The sequence below is a fragment of the Megascapheus bottae genome, chromosome 12, assembly GCF_031878675.1.
Source record: "Megascapheus bottae isolate mThoBot1 chromosome 12, mThoBot2.hap1, whole genome shotgun sequence".
Classification (NCBI taxonomy): domain Eukaryota; kingdom Metazoa; phylum Chordata; class Mammalia; order Rodentia; family Geomyidae; genus Megascapheus; species Megascapheus bottae.
In genome coordinates this window covers 44,073,932-44,083,388 of record NC_143520.1, presented here as the reverse complement: position 1 = coordinate 44,083,388, position 9,457 = coordinate 44,073,932, and the positions used below count along the sequence as shown (strand labels likewise).

Below are 9,457 nucleotides of genomic sequence, written 5' to 3'. Positions count from 1 at the left end.
TAAGAGAAAGTTAATGAATTGAAAACGTATCATAGATCTAAATAAAACGGTTGGTAGATTGACATTTCTCACTGGGTTCTGATCTCCAGAAGCCTGTATTAATAAAGCATTTTCTCCTAACTCGAATTCTGCCTCTGTCAATTAGCACTGGTATTGCAAAAAGCTGAAGAGTGATAATTTGTTCTTCATAAATATGTGCCATATTAACTCACTGTCACTTGATAATTTACATAATTACTTTATAATTACTTATAATTCACTGTAACCATCTATTTACAAAATGAATTTGTTGGCATCCTCATATGCTTTCTTGCATTTGGGCCTTAAGTATGTTGGTACTCTTCCATCTAAAAACCACATTTTATGTACATAAAATATTGCAGCAAGTTAAAATATCAAGTAAGTGTGGGGTTTTTTTTGCATCTATAAACATTTTATTCATGTATTGAGTTGATAGTTTTTAATCTACAGACACACAAGCTATTAAAACCATTGTTCCTTCAGTTCCAAAAATTAGAACTTTAAAACAATGCCCCAAAATTTCTGCTATGAAATTAAGCCAAATCTTTTCTTCTTATATATCAATAAATGTCCAGAGGAGACAAATAAAAACTTATTTATTTACATACTTCATGCCTCAGAAGTGTCAGTAACATTTCCACAGAAAGTTAGAACGGGCGTATAGACCCGCTTATCTCTTGCATTTAAGAGAGAGTTCCCTACAAGCTGGAATTTTGATGGCACAAATTCAAAAACTCCATTCAACTTGCCAAGGAAGTGCCAAACGTGCTCTTCAACGTTACTGTCTTTATTTACTGAAGATGATGCTACCGACTGTGCTAATGATCTTGCTTCCTCTTGAGTGCAATGGAAAGGGGCTATCACATACTTGCACGTTTGCCCATTTTATAGCTCCTCCATTGCACTTCTTCATATGCAACGCTTTCCAATATTCATGAGCAGATTTAATGACTTCAAGGGCAAAATCCTTGTTTGTGAATTCTCCATTAAAAGCAAACTTGTTTGCTGCGTTTTCCTCTGGTTCCTTATAAAACCTGAACCAATTCACAGTAGCTTTTGAGTAACCTGGTTCGAGCTTCACTACATCATCAACATCACGAAACTTTCCAGCTTCATGATCATTTACATTGATAGCAATTAATGTCCAATCTGTCTCTCCCTCATCAGTAAGAGCCAAAACCCCCCGAGGATCTTCACCCGAACCGCTTCTACAGGAGTAATAACCCTGGAGCCTCTTCCACAAATGTCGATAGGGCGGTGGTCTCCACAGCAGTCTGGGTCCTTGTCTTTCTGATTGGGATCTTCCTAAGTCTGGTGGAGGGGCATAGTTCCATACATAACCCATGAGAGGGAAGATGCTCGCCACGAAGAGTAGCTTGCCATGCTGCATGGTCTGTTTAATGGGATTCGGTGGCTCCCTGGTGACAATCTCCATTTTAACGTTTGTCCACCGAGGTACTCCCACAATCATGTGAAACAAAGTCTTACCTTCATCATTTTGTGCTTTCTTCACGGAAATACCATTTTCCTCTTTAATACTCACCTTCAGAGGAATATCGTGGAAGGGGAAAGTGTAGTGACCTGTCATATTCCTGAAGAAGAAGAAGAAGTAGGTCGAGCCTCGCTCTTCCGTGTTGAACCTGGCCAGGTCACAACGCGTCCCATGGCCCCAGCTGGCTCCCAGAGGCAGGAAGGCCGCCCTGGCCCCGCACTCCACCCCAGGCCCCGTGTGTGTGTGTGTGTGTGTGTGTGTGTGTGTGTGTGTGTGTGTGTGTGTGTGTGTGTGTGTGTTTTAAGATATTGCAAAATTAAGACTGTGACAGCATGCTTAGTAAGAAAGGTCCAAATCAAACCTGACTTCTGGTGCTATTTGCTTTCTTTTCTTTTCCTTTTTTTTCTAGTTCTGGGTTTGAACTCAGGGCCTGAGCACTGGCTTTCTCAAGGTCAGAGCTCTACCACTTGAGCCATAGCACCACTCTGGCTTTTTCTAAGCATGTGGTAGGGAAGAATCAAAAGCAGGTCTTCCCGCTTGCTAAGCAACCACTCCATCACTGGGCCAAACTCCTACATCCTTCTTTACTTGCTTAATTTTTCTCTTTTCCTTCAGGAATAACTAAACTCACACTCACTATTTTTTTTTGATAGTCATGGGCTTGAGCTCAGGGCCTGAGCCCTGTCCTTGGACTTTCTCAAGGCTAGAGCTCTACCACTTCAGCCTCAACACCACTTCTGGCTTTTTTCTATGTATGTGGTACCAAGGAATTGAACCCAGGTCTTCGTGCATACTAGGCAAGCACTCTTGCCACTAGGCCAAACTCCCGGCCCCAACACTCATTATTTTTTGTACCTCTTCTACCTCCCACATATTCACATCAGCTCATAGAAATGATTTTCAGATTATTTATATGCAATGAACTACAGTTTGACCACCTTCTCTAATACGCTTTTTGCCTTAAAAAACTTATAAATACATTACATGTTACCAATTTTTTATTCTTCATGCTGTAAAACCTCTAACAGGTACAACTGTAAAAGATATTTGTTTTCATAAAGTATTGTAAAGTTAAGTAATGTGATATGGCTACATAAAAAAACAAACAAAATAATTTTATCTGGAGGCTATGTAGATTATGTAGAAAAGAAGAGGAAGAAAAAATTCTGCACAAAAGATTTATTTAAGCCTTCTTTTCACTATGTTGGAGAAGCAGAGAGGAGGCTATTGCCCTTGTGAAAGTATGTTACATTCTAGGATATGTTTTGGCAATTAATATTTTCTGTGAACCCTAAAATTTCATTCACAGAAACATGGGCAGCAATATATGAGCCTCAGTGTAATCAAGGAAGGCTGATACCTAAGTTACATCTCAGCTGCTAACTGTGAACAAAGCCAGAGCTGATGGGATAGAAGGCAAAAAAGACCAAAACTAGAAGAACAGAAAGCTGCCATCCAAGCATGATGGTGCAAGCCTGAAATGTGTGAGCCACCAATTTGAATTGTTGGTGAGATAGGCCTTCATCGCATTTTTCCCAGACTGGCCACAAACATCAATGCTCCTGTCTCTATCACCACATAGCTGAGATTACAGATGTGCACTGTCACATCAGCCAGCAAGCTACATTTTTTTCAATTAATTAGTTTCTATAGAATAGTCATACAGCTGTTAATTTGCTTATCTGTAGTCATTTTCTTATTGGTTTACTAATTCATCTTCCTTGATAGTGAATCAGATGAAAGAGATTTCTTCCTGTCACTCGAACTTACCCCTGATTACTTCCAGAAGCTCAAACATTGGGTTGTTCTAACGTTAACCATATAAAGAACTGGTCACAGGATTTCTACTCATAAGTATCTTTCTGCCACTTACTATTATTTCTCCTAATAGAGACTTAACTACAATTATATATTTGCTTAATTTTCTTCCCATAAGAGACTTTAGCCCCATTAGTGTAGAGATAAATATTTATTTATCTTTATAATCTAAAAAGCTAATACAGTATCTAGCCTCAATTCAGACAACTTGTATGAAAAGAAGATAGAGTGGAAAAGTGAAGGAGCTTATGTATTCAGTCTTGAGTAATCACCTCAGTGTGATATGACTCACATGACCATACCGAACATGAAATTGCGATGATTTGAACTCTGGAGTATTGGAACCATATCAGAGAAAAATAAACAGATAATGAACTCTCTATAGACAGATAGACAGACAGAGGGTACAAAAATACAGAGAGAGAGAGAGAGAGGAAGAGAGAGAGATTTTCAAATAATAGTGCTGGATTTTCTATTATTGTTATTATTATTATTATTATTATTATTATTACATATAGAGGGGTTACAGTTACCTTTGCCAGATAAAAGGTACATTACTTCGCACACGTTGATATCCCTTCTCATGTTTTTGTCCCCATTTCACTCCTCCCACCCCCTCCCAATCATCTTGTTTTTCCCCCTTCCCTTTCCTATTTCAAATATTCAAATAAACATATATACAATATACCAGGTAACAATATGGACTTTCTTACAAGAACATTTATATTCCTAAGACTTCTTTACTTGCTTAAATTTTTAAGTTAACTTAGTCATGCCCAGTCCTTCTCCCACCGTGGTGACTATTGTTACGGCTATTTTAGACTTATGAAAAATTAAAAACAAAAATTACATAAATATCAGAGTTTTGGAAGACATTTAGGATTTGGAATAGCTTTCTTGTGAACAATAAAAACCATTTTTTGAGTGACATCACTGTGACATAAGGCTGTAAAAGGCAATCTGATTCATATACCACGAGATGTATATTGGGAAAAGTCGCTCTGCTTCCTGTAGAAAGAACATCACTGGTAGGGGAGGGGTGTATGAGCCAAGAAAACAATATGGAGACCATAGCAGAGTTCATGGTAATGATCACAATCATTTGGACCAATATGTTAGGAGGACATGCAGTGGAAGTGAATATGTCTGGGATAGCTATAGGAACCCTGCTGCTTGCCACCTGTGCTTCAACACATACCGTACACACTTAGTGACATAAGCGTTCAGGAGCCAGAGGGCACCTGGCCCCTCTCGCCTGGAGCAAGTGAGGCGTGTCTCAGGACACCATTGGCTGATGGTGGCATTCAGGGAAGTCCCTATTTGATGACGTGGTGGCCACTGCTCTATCTATATTTAGCGAGTGCATTTTCTAAAATAAAATTAGATCTGCACTGAGAGTCTGGTCTCCAGAGTCTGTGTTACCCGGATTATTCGTGGGCTTGGCCATCATCTTACCCCCCTCCTAGACGTCCAAGAAGGACCCCAACAACTTGCACCCAGATGTGGGGCACAACTAGCTGGTAAGTGGACCTCTTCAAGCAATCTTCAAGGGATCTTGGAGAGCAGGCACCTTCACTTTTCTGATAGAAAACTTGAGCAATTTTATGAAACTGTTCTGTCTCTCTGCCTGTGGGGGATTGCAGGCAGGATACGGGATGAATCCATATGGGAAAGGGTAGCCCTGCAGGGTCAAAATATCTTCCCCATCGTGGCTGCCATTCTGAGTTGCCTCTGGGGTTCACCCACCTTGGCTCCAGCACAGGTCACCGAGACCAGAACCCCTTAGAAGAATGCTCCACTGCCCCTGTAAATAAAGGTGCAGCTTTACCCACGATGGCTGTGGCACGCATAGATAAGGGACTGACCACCAACCCTTGCCAACCCGCCCTTGTAGATAAAGACACAGGCCAGCAAATTTATCCATCTCTGATTGATCTCAAGTTCAAAAATGAAAGCAGACCTCCCCCACATCCTGGCGGGTCCTCCATGGAGGTTCTCTTATATCCCTTGGCCTCCTCAGGAATCCACTGGGGTGGGGAGCCCTTCCTTCAGTAATCCTTTCCCATGCTTCCTTTACTTGAGGCCAGGTTAAACCCTCATCATGGCCTTCTGTAAGCTTTCCCAGTAATTGTTACTCCCCAGGCTTCCTCTACCTTCAGTCAGACAGCAATCTTCCCTGTCAGATCTGGGAACCACACAGCCTAGAACCACTTCAATATTGGAAGATCAATAGACAAACAGCTTCAGAACTCCCCATTTTTGTTATCATAAGGATCAGGCAAATACAGGTTTCAAATACAGGTTTCCTCATGATCCCCCAGCAGTAAATATGCCCATGGGGGCCACCCAAACAGGGCTCCCAAGTCTTTCATCAATTCCTAATAATTTGTATATTTATGCTATTGAGATAAAGGATTGCCTTTTTCTATAAGCAGTGGTCTTCCTGGCTACCAGGGAATGGAGATCTCCATTGGGGAGGCGCTCCCTGAGTTCGGGGCCCCATGGTCTTTTCTGTCACTCTGATAGTTTAAGGCCAGACATGCCATCAAAAGTTTGGGGGTTACTTAAAAGTCTCTGTGTTGTCCATGTTGTGTTTTGCCGTGGGTATTTTCTCTTGTCCAGTTTTGTCTTTGAAATTGGTACCAGTCCTAAATATGGATCCTTGTGTTTTTTGTGTGTGCCCGCGCATCTTTGTTATCTATTTGAATCTCTCAAAAACTTCCGAAAATGTAGAGCCGATATTAATTTTGCGCTCTTTTAAATGTTTGAATGTGAATGTGTGAATGTGTGTGAGCAAACATGTTCGAGATTATACTTCTATACAAGTATACAAGTTTATACTTGAAACCAACATACAAAAAAGGGGTAGTTGGTAAATCTAAGTCTAAACTCCAAGCAAAGTCAAATGCCTCCGGGATTATTGTATTGTTTTAAAGAGGAACTACTTTAAAATCTAGTATTGTAATGCATAGAGCTGTTTACATTGTAAACATCGAATTCTGTTTAGCAAAAAAGCATCAGAGAACTTGGAATTTATTTCCTTGAGTTTAATTTGGAGATAAGTATCAGAAATTTAAATATGAATTCATCAGTTTCAAAAACCTTGCCTATCTGTTTTGTAGAAAAGACAGGGTAGGAAGGACAGGGCTTCATCCTGCCTCTCCGTTGTAGACTGACACTGGAAATCTGATGGTAAAGTTGGTGATGTGATTAGTATTTCTTAAACTTGCCCCCTAATAGGTATTAAATTTGGGAAAAGGGTTTTAAAAAGAGTAAAAAGGAAAATTAGGGCTAACAAAATGATTGTTTAATTGCTATTTCAATTTGCCCTTGTAAGTTTGTTTGTAAGTTTCCAGTGGGCCCACAGAAAAGAACAGCAGATCCTTATTCAGATGTAAATTTGGCCCTTACCAAGTTCCAGGTAAGATCATGCTTAGTGAATCCTTTGTAAGCATGCCATGCTAATGCCTGTGTTATTGGGCAGGAACTTGTCAGTATAATAGTGGAGAGTTAAAACCTAAGGTTGTCAAAATTATGGGTAGTTTACAATCCTAATTTTGCTCTAAGCCCTAACTGAGCAAATTTTGGGTTGACACCAGCCACAAATTCAGAAAAGAAGCTTGTGAACCTGAGCCTATGTGCCTATCAATCTGTAAAATAGGCTAAGCTTTTAGGGTCCAAGGCCAAGTATAGAGACAACACCCCTGAGTCAGCTTGAAGAAGTTACAGAAGATGGATCTTCACCCAGATTCCACTCCTGGGACTTTAGCTAGCCTACTCTTGGTCACAGCCCCCCTTAAAAAACAAATAAAAATAAGGGGATAGAGGTACCTAAAGCATTAGGCCTCAAGATAAGCCTAATGCTTTATTTACATTGAACTTTTAAATTTCAAATCTATAGGATTTTCCCCTGCTTACATGCATTGGGGCACCATGCTATCTCACCCAACCCCTGTGCCCCTTGCCCGAACACCTGGCAGGAGCCAGCCTGTCTGTTAACAATGGTGCAAGGGTTTGACTCATGTGTGCCATTATAATGAGACATGGACTGGGAACCCTATGAGGTTGGCCCCAGCCCTCTCCAGGATGTACAGGTGTAGACCAGAGAATAGAAGGGTTTCCTTTGTGGACGTTGGCCATCTCCCCTACTTAAAATCTCCATTTGGGTCTGCCAACCCTACAGGTGAATTGCCTGAAGAGCTAGGGTGGTAGTCAGTGATGGGTAAGAGAGGGACAACCTAAGACAGGCACACTCTTGAGTAAGGCAAGCACCTGCTAAATAAGGGGGAGATGTGGAGCATGTGACATCAAGGAAATGGAAACCTATGCTGTAAAAGGAGGACTAACTCGTGGCCCAGTTCTCACCTCCTGATCTTGGGACCACACCTGGCTGAGATGGCACCTGCCACTCAATCAGAGGGCGTGGCTATGGTTTGTGACGTAAAATAAGGCCACCTCTGGGATAGGCCCCAAACCCTTCCACCCTTTCAGACAGCACATGATTCCCCTTCTTTGCATAACTGTTAACTCTCAAGTTTCAGGAGTAGGCAATCTACAAGTTCCTGCCACTGCCAGCCGCAGCCAGCTGACCTGAGTCCTGCTTCCATCTTTGTGACCTCACCAGTATGGCCCAGGCCACCGACCTATCCAGAAAAACCACCATGGAGGACTGCTTTGCCGGATATCGATGACAAAGACCCTGCCTCCACACTCTCCTCAAAGCTACCTCATCCTATGTCTACCCCGGCATGGGAACCAGAAGAAAAAGGAACTGTGGAGGCCCAGAGTAATAAACTTGACTCCCAAGCAGGAGATTGTGATATGATTATGAACAATTATCTTTCCTCAAAGCATGCTGGGGAGGACATGGGGGTTGTGATTCCCATTTACCCTAATCCCATCTGAAACCCACCTAGCCCTAGTCCTCTTTGGCCCACCAAGCTCATTTCCACAGCAGCAGGATCCATGTTTGCTTTAGCTAAGTTGGCTGAGTTTATCCAGGCTTGCCCGGATGCCATCTAGCTAATGTCTTTATGCACTGTTTAGGCCACATCCTACATTCAGTTATGAGTGTCCACAAATAAAGAAAAAGGGGGATCTGTGGGGTAGCTATAGGAACCCCACTGCTTGCCACCTGTGCTTCAGCACATACAGACTCAGTGAAGCAAGCAGTCAGGAGCCAGAGGGTGCCTGGCCTCTCTCTCCTGAAGCAAGTGGGGCATGTCTCATGACACCATTGGCTGACGGTCGCATTCAGGGATGTCCCTATTTGATGACGTGGTGGCTACTGCTTGATCTGTATTTAGCAAGCGCATTTTCTAAAATAAAGTTAGATCTGCACTGAGAGTCTGATCTCCGAAGTCTGTGTTCCCAGGATTATTTGTGGGCTCAGCCACCATCTTAACCCCCTCCTAGACGTCCGAGAAGGACCCCAACAAACATGTATCTGAGAAATGGCTCTCCAGTGGTATGTGTCAGAGGAAGACAAAAACCAAGGACTCATAGGTATGAGCCCTAAGCATGTTAATTTTCAAATCATTAGATCTAAGATCCAAAAATTGTATTCCCATTTAGCAACTTGGTTCTTCCTGCTCTTAATATTTGCCTAAGCAAATGGGGTAAACCACAGCGAGAAAACCAAAGACAACAGAATTGACTTGCAGCACTTCTCACATACTCCTCTTTCCCACCCTGCAGTATCTCCACTGCCCTTTATATTCTTGTATTTCCACCAGCAGTAGCTCTGCATACTGTATTTAATGTAAAAGAACAGAATTTGTCGGCTCACCAGTGCAAACTTTCTAATTGTTTGGGGATTTGAAGCAGATATTTTGAGAAAGCAAATCCTTGATATTTAAAAAGTAGAAATGCATGAAGCATTTTCTTAACCTTTAAAACATGTCAAGGGTATAAAATCAAAATACACCAAATTGCCTCCTGGATAAAAGAACACTTCTTTAACACAAATGTCTTGGCAATTCTGTAGTAAGAGGTCATTTTCTTCCAAAATGCTCCGAATAGGTATGTTCCCTTTTAAAATGTTTGAGGAGAGAGGAGAGGCCTACACTTCAACTGAATGGCTGACAGTTCAAGGTCTCAGGAAAACAAAATAAAAATGGAACCAGA

At 41.6% G+C, this 9,457-nt stretch overlaps 1 pseudogene; it reads right to left on the bottom strand.

Annotated features, from left to right (window-relative positions):
* Positions 1-630: 630 nt before the first annotated feature.
* Positions 631-7,354, bottom strand: LOC150056478 (inorganic pyrophosphatase 2, mitochondrial-like; annotated as a pseudogene).
* Positions 7,355-9,457: the final 2,103 nt, after the last annotated feature.